General features: G+C 35.8%; 1 protein-coding gene across 3 annotated transcripts in view; it reads right to left on the bottom strand.

The window, feature by feature from the left end:
• Cdh7 (cadherin 7) overlaps positions 1 to 12243 on the bottom strand; it is a 123025-nt gene that overhangs the window by 29204 nt on the left and 81578 nt on the right. The gene's annotated exons all lie outside the window — the stretch shown is intronic.

The raw sequence follows: 12243 nt of genomic DNA, 5'->3' as shown, positions 1-12243 counted from the left end.
TTCATGGCTGAGTGGTGTTGCAAATTGGTGCAGCCACTCTGGAAAGCAGTATGGAGATTCCTTAGAAAACGTGGAATGAACCCACTATTTGAACCAGCTATCCCACTCCTCGATTTATACCCAAAGGACTTAAAATCAGCATACTACAGAGATGCAGTCACTTCTATGTTCACAGCAGCTCAATTCACAATAGCTAGATTGTGGAGCCAACATAGATGACCTTCAATTGATGAATGGATAAAGAAACTGTGGTGTACACAATGGAATATTACTCTTAGGATTTTTATTCAGTCATATCATGCAAAGAGATGATGTGCAGGACATCAGTTTCTTAGCAAAGAACCAATGATGACGATAGGTTCTTTAGTGAGTTTTACCCAGTCGTTCATCATAGTATTTTTCAAATTATTTTTGAAAGTAATAAGAACACCAAAGTATGAGTCCACTAAGGAACCTTTCTAATGTTCGTGACTGATGAAGGTTTTGAAGCTAGGATCCTAGAGTTATGGATTCATATATCACTTTGAACAGTTCTGAAAAGGAGTAACACAAGCTAAATTATTACTTTATCATTAATAGTAAAATAACAGGCAAATTTTGGGGGGTGTTCAGTTCTGTGAATTTTACCACATGTATGGATCATGCAGTCACCACTGAAATGAGCATGCAGTACTGCCTATCACCACGAGGCCCCCTTGCGCTGTCTCTTTGTAGTTACAAACCATCCCACAGTAGTCCTTGGAGAACACCCCTCAGTTCTCCATCTCTATAATTTCAACCTTTTGAGAATATCATGAAATGCAATCATATAGAATGCAACCTTTTGGGACTGACTTCTTTTAACTCAGTGTAACGACTCGGGTTCACCCAACTTTGTGCCCATGATTGTGCTATTTATTTAATTGAAATATCCATGAATTTTTAATGCTGGATAGTATTCCATCAAATGGTTGTATGCCAGCATGTTTTCCCACTCATCTAGTGAATATTTGGGTTGGTACCAATGTGCAAACTACTGGAAGCTTTCATGTGCAAGTTTTGTTTCAACACATTTTCTTTTCCCTAGGGGGTGGGATCACTGGGTCCTGTGTTTATAGGTAACTGCCAAACTGTTTTCCAACATAGCTCTCCCATCTGTATTCCCACCAGAAACAGCTGACGGTTCTAGTTATTCATCTCACCACATGGTGCTTTGTAATTTATATTTCCTTAATGATAAATTACACTGACCACATTTTCATGTGATTATCTGCCTTATGCATATCCTCTTTTATGAAATATATGTTTAAATAGGTTGCCCATTATTAACCGAATTATTTGTTTCTATTGAAGAAAGTTTTGAGAGTTCTTTATGCATTCTTAATACAAGAACTTTGCTAGCAAAGCGATATACTTTCCCCAATACCTTGCTTGTTTTTTCATTTTCTTCAAAATACTTTAACCTTGATAAAATCATATATATATATCTGACTTTAATATTATGTATGTTGATATTTATCATACATATTACCTATATCAATATGTATTATGATATATAATATGCCTGACATACATTCCTGTTTTATTTTGCGTGTGTGTGTATATATATATATATATACACATACATAATACATATATACATATATATACATATATACTTCCCTCATCCTCTTCCCCCCCCTTCCGTTTTCTCTTCTTCTTCCCCTTCCTCCAAAGGATGGTGCTGTTGTGGCCATGTTTAAAAACTTTATGGCTATCCCTGTTATTATGAATATTTTCTCCTCTCTTCTAATATTTTTATTTTTCACATTTGACATTAAAAATACAACCCATCGTGAGTCAAGTATTGTGTAAGATGTAAAGTTAGGCCATGCACACATACACTTTTTCAATTGTTATGTCATTTCCTCCAAACTCTATCATCTTCCACTAAATTTCCCTGCATCTTTGTCAAAAAAGTCAACCCATCATATTCAGGTAGGTTGATTTCTAGAGTATCTATTTTGTTCCATTGATGTATATTTGCACCACCTCACTTTGCAAATATCACCGGTTTTTGGTGACTGGAGCTAGAATGAATCTTGAAATCTGCTAGACTGATTTTTTGCCATTATGCTTGTTTTTCAGAACTATCTGAACCTTCCAGATTCCTTGTATTTTCATGTAAACTTTAGGTCCAGTTTGTCTACAACTATAAGAATAACTTCTGGGATTTTGAACATAATTTCATTTATTCTATGGATGAATTTGGGAATAACTGATAATTTTCTTGGAGTGAGTCTTCCAAACCATGAAGGGCATGTGTCTGTCTCCCAGGTTTTCCTTTGTCCGTTTTTCATGATACAGATCCTATATAGGTATGTTAAACTTGTACCTATGTATTTTATTTTTTGTAGTTGTAAATTCTAGATTCCTTTGTGCCATTCATTTCTAATTGCACCATGTTAATATATAAAATACAATTTTTCATATCAACTTTGCATCCTGCAACTTTGGTAAATCCCTTCCTGTTCCAGGAGATTTTTAAAATTTTCTTGAGATTGTTTCTGAAGAAAACAATGATACCTTGGTGAATAAAGGTAGTTTTACTTCTTCCTTAAGTTGTGTATGACTTTTACTTCTTGTTCTTGCCTTACTGTACTGGCAAGGGCGTCCCATATGATGACTATAAGACCAAGTGGGCATTCTTGTTTTTGAATTGTGGGGAAAGCATTGGTTTGTTTAGTAATGATTATAATATTATTCATAATTTATTTAGATGCCATTTATTATGATGAAGACAGTGTATTATATTCCTAGTTCACTAACATTGTTTTTAATCAGAAATGAATGTTGAATTTCACCGAACATTTTTCTGTATCAATGGATTTGATCATGTGACTACTGAGCATAGTGCTGGACTCATAAAAAAGTTGGGATGCCTTTCCTCTTCTATTTTCTAGAAAACACTGTGTCACAGACTTGATATTAATTATTCATTAAATGCTTAGTATAATTTGACTGCAAAACCAGCTGGGTTGGATTTTTTTTTTCAGAAAGTATACATTTAATAGCATTAAATATAAATGCTATTTCAAGTTGGGTGAATTTTGAAAGTTTACCCTGTTTGATAAATCAATAGATTTAAACTGAACTGTCATATTTTCTCTAGATTGTATAATTTATGGGAGTAAAGTTGCTCATCATGTTCTCTTATCCTCCTTTTATGCTTTCAGGATCTGTAATAATATCATTTCTGTGTTAGTCAGCTTTCTGTTGCTGTGACTAAAACACCTCTCAAGAAGAGCTTAGAAGAGCAAAAGTTCATTTTTGTCCATGGTTTGTCCACTTCCACTGCTGTGACCCCAGGTGAGTTGGAACAGCATGGCAGAGGGTGCAGATGGGGGAAAACTCTTCAGCTCATGGTGGGAGGGAAGCAGACTGAGAGCAGGGGGTGAGATACACAATTCCCAAGGCACGCCACCAGTGACCCCTTCCACTAGCCATGCTTCGCTGGCTTACAGTGACCACCCAGTTAATCCATTCACATTATCAATCCAGAAAATGGATTAATTCAGTGATTACGTTACAGGTCTCTTGAGCTAATCATTTCAAATCCCTGAACATTCCTGCATCAACAAAGGAGCTTTTGGGTGACACCTCATATTAACATCATTTTTTTCATAGTACTTATTTATCTATATTTCATATATAACATGTTACAGATGTTTCATTGTTGATGTGACTTATCAATGTTTTTAGTTTATTTAGTGAATGAGCTTTTGATTTCACCGATTTATATATTTTTTATTTCTGATTTCTTATCACTGGTATTCAGAATTCATTTCTCTCACATTTATTATTTTATGACTTCATCTTGCTGTGGAATTATTTTGTTAGCCTTTTTCTAGCTTTTAGACCAGATCAGGGGATGATAGAAGAAAAATAATGGCAAACTCACCAGAAGTTTGAAGATATATTTAATAGAGTTCTTCTTTTCCAAACTGCCTGCTACTATTTGATTATCGGGGTCCTGAATAGATTTTTCTATCCAGGTTTTATAGCTGTATTCATTGTGAGAGACAGAGTGGAGTGAGACTAGGATTATTATTATTACTAGACCTAGACTAGGATTATTTACATGTGTGTATATATATATATATGTATACACACATATACTACATATAACATGTATGCAAACAATATACACATATAAAATATATGCTTTCATGTACATTTTATCCAGGAATAGTATGATTGATGTTGATGTTTGATAAGAGGAGTCTACCTATGAACTCATGTGTTTATTGAGTCAATACTAAAATCTTCAGTTGTGCATTTTGTTAAATCCACTACATTTATCACTAGCATTTGTACCTTCATGAAAAATAGACTTTCATATTCTTAAAGGCATAAGACTTTGAATTTGACATATGTCTGTTTAAATGAGTTTGTGCCATTCTTCATAGGACCAAAGCCAGAAATAAAGTCTCAATTATCAGTCATCTCAAAGATCCCCACATTAGAATAAAGGAAATTAAAGTTGAGAATGCATTTAATATCTAAAATGGTTTAGATAACTATGGTTTCAATAACTATTCAACTAACAGACTATTCACTAATGATTTAGGTATACAGAAATAACTTAGACGTCTATATGTTTTAAAAAGTATGGGAAACCAAAGTTTCTATCATTCAAACGTTTATCATCATCATTTCTAAATAATAACCTCTGCAACTTTCAGTTATAAATTATATTATCTGTTAGTAGCTATAATCCTCACTTAGAGCTCACTGAATAGGACAGCTCTGTGTATGTGTATATGTGTGTGTGTGTTTACATGCATGTGTATATATTTGGGAATTTGTGACTTATTACACTGTATTATTGTCTTCATTCATTCATATATTCAGTGATTTTTCTTCAGCACCTGCAATGACATTATTTCAGTAAATCACTGCATAAGCAAGTAATTGTTAAAAATAGTAACTCAATGATACCTGCTTAGGAGGCATCCATGGAGTTGCTGTGGTAAAATATAATGGAAGAAGTTAGAGAAGGTGTGAGGGAAAGAATGAGGTATTGACTTGAGAAGAGATGCGAGACTTTGGCAAGACCAGGGGATGCACAGAAGCCAAAACAGTACTGGTACTTCTTATGCTTCTTAATGGCACGGCTAGGGATTGTCAGTGTTAAGGGAGTTACTCGTTTCTACCAACTCCTCTACAGACGTAAAATAGTGCAACAGAGGGATGAGGCATTATCTAATATATGAAGGTGGCTGAGAAAACAATCCCTTAGTTCAGAGAAATCATGGGCCCTTTTCAGAACAAGAAATTTAGACTATCTCTACCTTAGAGTCTGGAAGAACAGGCTAAACCAAAACAAGACAATCCTTCCAAAAATTTGTGGGAGCACACTCTTTGCAGTTCTGCAATCACTGGCCTGGACACTGAGACATGCTGTTGCCTAGTTAATTGGAGGTTGAGCTGGAAGTGGGAGGACAGGTGCTTTCCTAGTCAAACACCAAAGTTAACGTCAGTGCAAATTCTGATGTCATTAATGGTGTGTGGACTCACAAAGATGCCTCTAACTTCTGCAGATTAACGACCTGAAATGCTCAGGCCCCTTTGGTGTGTGCTGGAATGTCCAATTAGAGAGAACGCTTTCCTAATTTTGCGGCAACAGCAGTTAAGCTGTCCTATCAACTTATTATGAGACAGCTCTGCATCTCGATAACTACCTTCAAATCTGTTCCTGAAATTTTGTAAACTGCTCGATAAGGGAGCACCTTATTATGTTCATGCTCAATATATCTTAAAGCAGATTCAACAGTCTTTCCCCAAGATTATTCTTCCTCTGAGCTTTTGCATTTCCAGAATGTATTGCGTATGTAAAACATAGTTCACTTTTTCCTTGTTTCCACACATACACATATGTGGTCATGCATGGAGAGACTTCCATGTGCATCCCTAATTCCTTAATTCTTGTTAAGAGACCACTTCTCTGTTGGAGTCAGTCATGTCACCAGCCAAAAAGCTACATTTACTAGCCTCCCTTGTAAATGTGGTGTCTTCTGCCTAAGATTTTATAAAATATGAAATAAGTTGTTGGGTGGAGCCTCATTGAAAAATAAGAATGGAAGACAGTTAATAGTTTTCTTGGTATTTGAATTTTGCCCTTTTCCATTTCTCTCATCTGGGGCATAAATATAGTGGCAAGAGATCCAGAAGGCATCTAGTAAATACAAGGTGAAAAGTGTCTGATAAAAAAGCCAAGGCCCTTATTGAGGTTTTCTGCCAAATTATCAGTCGTGGAGCGCACGGCTCCAGACTTCTCAGTATGCCATTAGTATTAAGCTCTGTAGCTCCTTGCCAAGCACAGTTTCTCACTACGCAAGCTGGTGTTCTCATTGTCGTACTTCAGTATTGGACTCTGAGGTCTCTCCATTGGTAGCTGGCAGAGCCACGATTCAGAGACATGTCTGTCTGGAACATCTTTCCAGTATCCTTCCCAGGAAATGAGCCTTTCATCTCTACCGCTTACAATCATCTCTTTCCCCACTTCGTTCTGCTATCTAAATTCCTAATCAATCAAACCGATGTGTTGATTGATGAATGAAAATGTGCACATCCCTGTGCCTGTGCCCTTCCTCACATTGCCACCCTGTACTAGGTTTCCTGGCTCCCAATTATTTTCACCCTATTATTGCTTGCTGACCAGCCACTAGCATTATAGCAGCAGCCTTCCAATGACAAGGGAAGCGTGCTTTCTCAGAACCCCACAGGATGTGTGATCCACAGTCTTTAACAAATGCTCCTGTGCTACACTTCCGGGGATTCAAAGGCACTATCTCCACACACAACATGAAACTATTCCACCATTTGGGGCTTTTTATTCACCATTTGAATTTTGGGATTCTTGATCTACAAAATGAGAAAGGGCTGCAGTGATTTCACATTTCCAGATTTAACACTGTATGTTTTACGAGTCTTCACATGAGGTCTCTTCTACAACTCGATAGCAGGAGGGCCGGGGAAGCACCTTATGCCACTGTGTACCTTGAGTGTTCCCCATATTCGTTACCAAATGAATTCTGAGCAAACGTCTTATACTGTCACTGAAGCTTTTGATAAGTCATCAAATCAATTAAAATGATCTTCTTCATATCTGCAAGTATCACTCTGATCACCAACTATAAATTTGGTGAGTGGGCTACATTAGTACAAATACCTCCTCCACACTCCAAAAATGGCAAAGAAAAATATAATAAGTGCATCAAAATAGGAACAAGAGAAACAGCTGAATCATTTAAATGAAAATTTTCACCTATTATGAAACTGGTGTGTGGGGGCATGCACTGGGTGTAAGTTTTGTACAGGTTTCAGATAGGTCTCAGTGAAGTACTGGAACCATGTGTGTTAACTGTGACCACAGGTATGTTTATTTGTAGTGAAGAGATAATAATGTTTGCCTTGGAATGATTTAGTGAGAAGTAAATTACTTCGAAATAAGCTGAATGTCTGTACATAATGATAGCAGACACTCTGTTGGCATCCTCCCCCTTTATTCTGACCAAAGCAACCCAATTTTCCTTTGGGGATTTGAGCCTCAATCTCATACAGTCTTGGGTACAATCAAGATACCCAGAAGATTCTATGTTATAGTTGGTTACATATATTGTGATAGACCAAAAAATTCTTCAAGAAGCGTAACTCTCAAATGGAGGTCCACCAGAAAAAGATCGGGGTGATTCCTCCAGTTGCTGGGTCCTGAACCCTAGATGCTGCTCATTCTTGCTACTCAATTTATAGAGGAAGTTTCCTGTTCTTTTCTCCAAAAATGGAACTTTTCCTTTGATTTTATGATTTTGTCCAATTATTTCAAAAAATTCCATTTTTATAAAGTTTACCATGAACAATTTCTGTTGATTACAATTAAAGAATGTTAACAGGACAATAGAAAATAAATAAATATGAGCAACCTAATCTTGCAACCTCATGTATAGTTCTTGATTTACATGAAAACAGTTGCAGATTTTTCTGTCCTTTTATTAACCTGATGTTTCAATAGGTATTTTAGAACTGAAAATATGTTGAGGGGCAAATCAGGAAACACCCAATTTTCAATAAATTCATTTTATGTGGAGATTTCCCAAAAGCTTACTTCAAGGTCTTTGCTTTCAAGGTCTTTGCTGAGAGCACCATTCTGATTCTGAACAAAATAATGGAAAAAAAAAAAAAAAAACAGGGACAAATGGCCCAAATAAATTAAGCATTTCCTACTTAACACATTTGGAAAATTATCTCTGCATAGTAAGTGCACTCATCTAACAAAAGCCCATTTTTTTGTTTTCTCCATGCCTGAACATATACTTTCATTTTACATTTTTAGTGGTAATTGTGTTAAAATGAGGAACATTTTTAGGTAGGACACAGCTCATATTCTCCTCACAGAATTGATTTCTGCTACTTTTCAAATTAACTATTTTTTGCTAATACTGTTTTTCTATATGTTACTAGCTCTCTGTATATCTTATAAAAATCAAATATTCATAAATTATTTAGAATAATGCATAGAAACATATGCATGCATACAGGCTACTTAAAAATATGTACTGCATCACTCAAATACCCCAAATGTGTTCCTACCAGCCAGATCAGATATTGTCATTTCTGGTGTAACTTTATGACTTTTTATCTGAGGATAGACAATACCTGAAAGGCCTAAGGTGCATACAGGTAAATATTACCTAAATATGTTTAACATAAAGTTGTTATTTAAATAGTTAGAAATGCTGAAACGATGCCTGTTACTTTTCACTCACCCTTGTTGGCATCTGATTTTATTTGTAATATGACGTTTCAAATCCTTGGGTATTTTTAGCCTTGGTTCTCTGGGTTTTCTTGGTAGTCTATAGAAATAAATCTGCTGATTTCATAATTGAGCACTGGGCTCTTAGGACACAGCTAAATAAAACATAAACATACTTTGCACTAAGTTTTCTTGGCTTGTCCAAACCCTGTCATCCCACAAAGCCTTGCTCATGATATTGCTCCTTCAAACCAAGGCTTGTGTTCAGTGAACTGTGTAATCAGGATTCATCTCACAATTTGCTATGCTACAGCATTAGCATTTTTTTTCCTCCTAAGAGTGTTCAACTTTTATGGGATCTTGTTACTTCATCCAGATTGTAAGTTCCTAGAGGTTGGAGGGAATGTTTAATTTATTTTTGTTTCCTACCAGCGTCTCCCCCAGTGTCTTACACAAGCAGTTATTAATGAACATATGCCAAGTCATTGATCAGTCTGCCAGTGTAGACATAAAGAATGAGTCTAGAGTCCTCTGGTCTCCAAGCTGCTCTTGGAGTTCCTACCATCTTGGATGAGAAACAGGAGCAAAGTTTCCATCATCCAAAAAGATGATCAAAATAAACAGACCACAATCTGTGTGCAAGCTGGATAGGTATAGCTTAATTCAATGCTTGGGACTAAAATTTACCTGAGCTGGTAAAAACAAAGCCAGAAACATGTTTGCCCTCAAATATCTACTTTGCCTTTTAAAAAAGTAATTGCAAATATCATCTGATTTTCACCTTTGGGTTTGACTTGGTTTTAGTTTCCATTTGGGAAAAAGTGTGCATGAAATAGTGGTTTAGAAAGGGTATGTGGATGGTGGGAAAACTGTATTAAAAGAATTTTAAACAGGCATCACATTTCCCAGTGGCAGTATGTTCTGGCCAATCCCCAGGCTCCAGGTTCACTTAATCTTTCCACCTAGGATTATTGTACTTGCCAACAGTCAACCTGACAAGGTTATAGTGGTAAAGTTTGAGAAGGTTACAGTGTGACTGACCTAGTTTTCTTTCTCAGATACAGGGAGGTGCATATTGAAGAGTCTCACAGAGCATTAAGCTGATTTTTAGTAAAGTAAATAGATTTTTTAATTCTGTACAAAGCAGGGATCATGTATGAAGAGGATCTCAATTTTACCTTGACAGAGGCAAGAAAATATATTTATATCTGCAATTCAAGTCTCTTGCCCAATGTAACAGTACATATTCCAGATGTTAAGTGACATAAGTTGGATTTCAGTGTCATTCTACAAATAATGTCAATAAGTTTAAAACTAATTATCCAACGATCCACACTCTTTTAAAATTCTAACACTCTTGGGCTAATTTTAAACAATTACAATAAAAAAATATTGCTTTCCATTTGTCAAAACTCTGCACTAATGCTGCTGGTGTAGGGGAACAAAGCTCACACTTGCTAAGACTCTCATGTTCCATCTCAATGGGGAAATAGTTTTTCTTCCACCTCAAAAGACTATGCTATACATGATTACACCCATCCAACTATGTAATATTGTCTGTATATTGGGATATATGTGAGTACAAAACAATCTTCAATATAAATGGCCAACATGGTTGCATATGAAATGCCTCCTTTCATTGACTTTATTGAACTTAAAATAAAATTGCATGAAAACACAGTATAATACGAGTGATGTATAATGATAATAATTGTTAATGTTTGTCATGATTCAGTTTAAAAGCATCATTAACTTTCTCTTTATTATTTAATCATCTTAAAAACCTGGGATAAAGTAGGCATCAAAGTTACTTTCCCTTTTTGCTGGTTTACAGAGAAACTTAGGAAGCTAAACGAAATTTCTCGACCACTCAGCAAACAGCAGTGTAGGAAAGAGAACCAGTTTTTAGAGACTGTACACGTGTTAAGCACATCCTTGTTAAACTATAAAATGATGGGATGGGCCTCTTAAAATATTCATAAAGGAATAGGGGAGGAGAAATACTGGAGACACAAATCTAGAAACAAGAAATGTCAGTTATGATGCGGACCTTATGATGCAGACCTTATGAAAATTGTATAAAATAAACAAATATTTCAAGTACATGGATATTAAACATAAGTCTGAAAATTAATTTCACAAATACCAAGGAAATATTCACCCCCATCAAGCCTCCTGACATAATTTTGATTCATTGAGACAAAGTCTATCATGCAATCTGGGAGATAATGCTGTAAGCTAGTCCTAACCTGAAATTTAAAGTCACCTTCATTACTTGAAAAAAAAAATGAGAACAAGTTAAAAGGCAAGGCCAGTCAGATACTCTTTAACTGATAAAGGGCATGGGGATCTTGGCCTCCAAAACCAACAGCTAGTCTTTGGCTCTTTCTCTACTACAAAGAACAGACCTGGAGTTCACCTCATCTCTAACACAAATTACTATCAGGTTGGGCCTATTCTTTCTTCTTTTCCCCAAATTATTATGCAATACTACTGTGAATTTTTTTCCAAACCAAATATTACAAAAGGTAGAAGAATTTCTTGGAAGAAGTATAAGAGGAAGCTCCAACATAAGGGAGTAAAAAAAAAGTATTAAGTAACAAGATGAGAAATATCGGTGTAATCAATCCACATTCTTAAATACCCAAATTCATTTTATATATATATTAGTATGCCTCTGACTTTTACCACGCCCTCAAAAAATTCCAGGAAAGCATATCTGTCTTTCTCTCCATTAAGTTAAGTGACCTGAGCAGAAATCACAGAGTCCTCTGGCGCTGACCTGTGCCTATAATGTTGCTGTTGCTAAGGTTCATAAAGTCAGGAGACTTAAGGGCATTCCCAAGACAAGGCGTCTCTGAAGAAACCCAAATTCCAGCTTGTCCAAATCAGTATGCTGACAATGAAAGCCGTAAGTACGGGGGTTGATCTGTGTGGTGCATTTGTGACTCACAATTGTATTAGTCACAGACTATGTCCTTAGATTTGGTTAAAATTCACCATGTGAAAGAGCATTGGCAACAATTTGCCTCCAATTTGGGACAAATAGGGACACGCCGACTTCATAGCACTCTTTACTTGACTTTGTTAATGTGAAGGAAAGAGAAGAAATGGAGCAAGCTAACCTGTAATATAAAGTAATGAAATGATTGCAGGGAGATGAGAGTCATGTAAATAATAAATAATGACAGTTTTTAGTAATGTTCAGATTTAGCTCTGAAGCATTGTTGAATACCAATGAAATCCAAATTTAGTTTTTGTCTTAAAAATTACATTTTCATATTGAAAAGTTAAATGTCTTCCAAACCCAAACTAAGTAATACAATGCCTGTCTCCTTTCAACTGTGCTTTTTATAATATTCACCCCAATAGATAAGAATAATTTTCACAAGCACACACACAAACACACAGGCAGATCTCAGATTGCCTATGTGGGTAAAAAGGGCAAAATGGAATGTTTAAGATATTCT

The sequence above is a fragment of the Sciurus carolinensis genome, chromosome 15 (assembly GCF_902686445.1).
Source record: "Sciurus carolinensis chromosome 15, mSciCar1.2, whole genome shotgun sequence".
NCBI lineage: Eukaryota > Metazoa > Chordata > Mammalia > Rodentia > Sciuridae > Sciurus > Sciurus carolinensis.
Note: the sequence above shows the minus strand (reverse complement) of the source record. Positions and strands in the feature narration are given on the sequence as shown.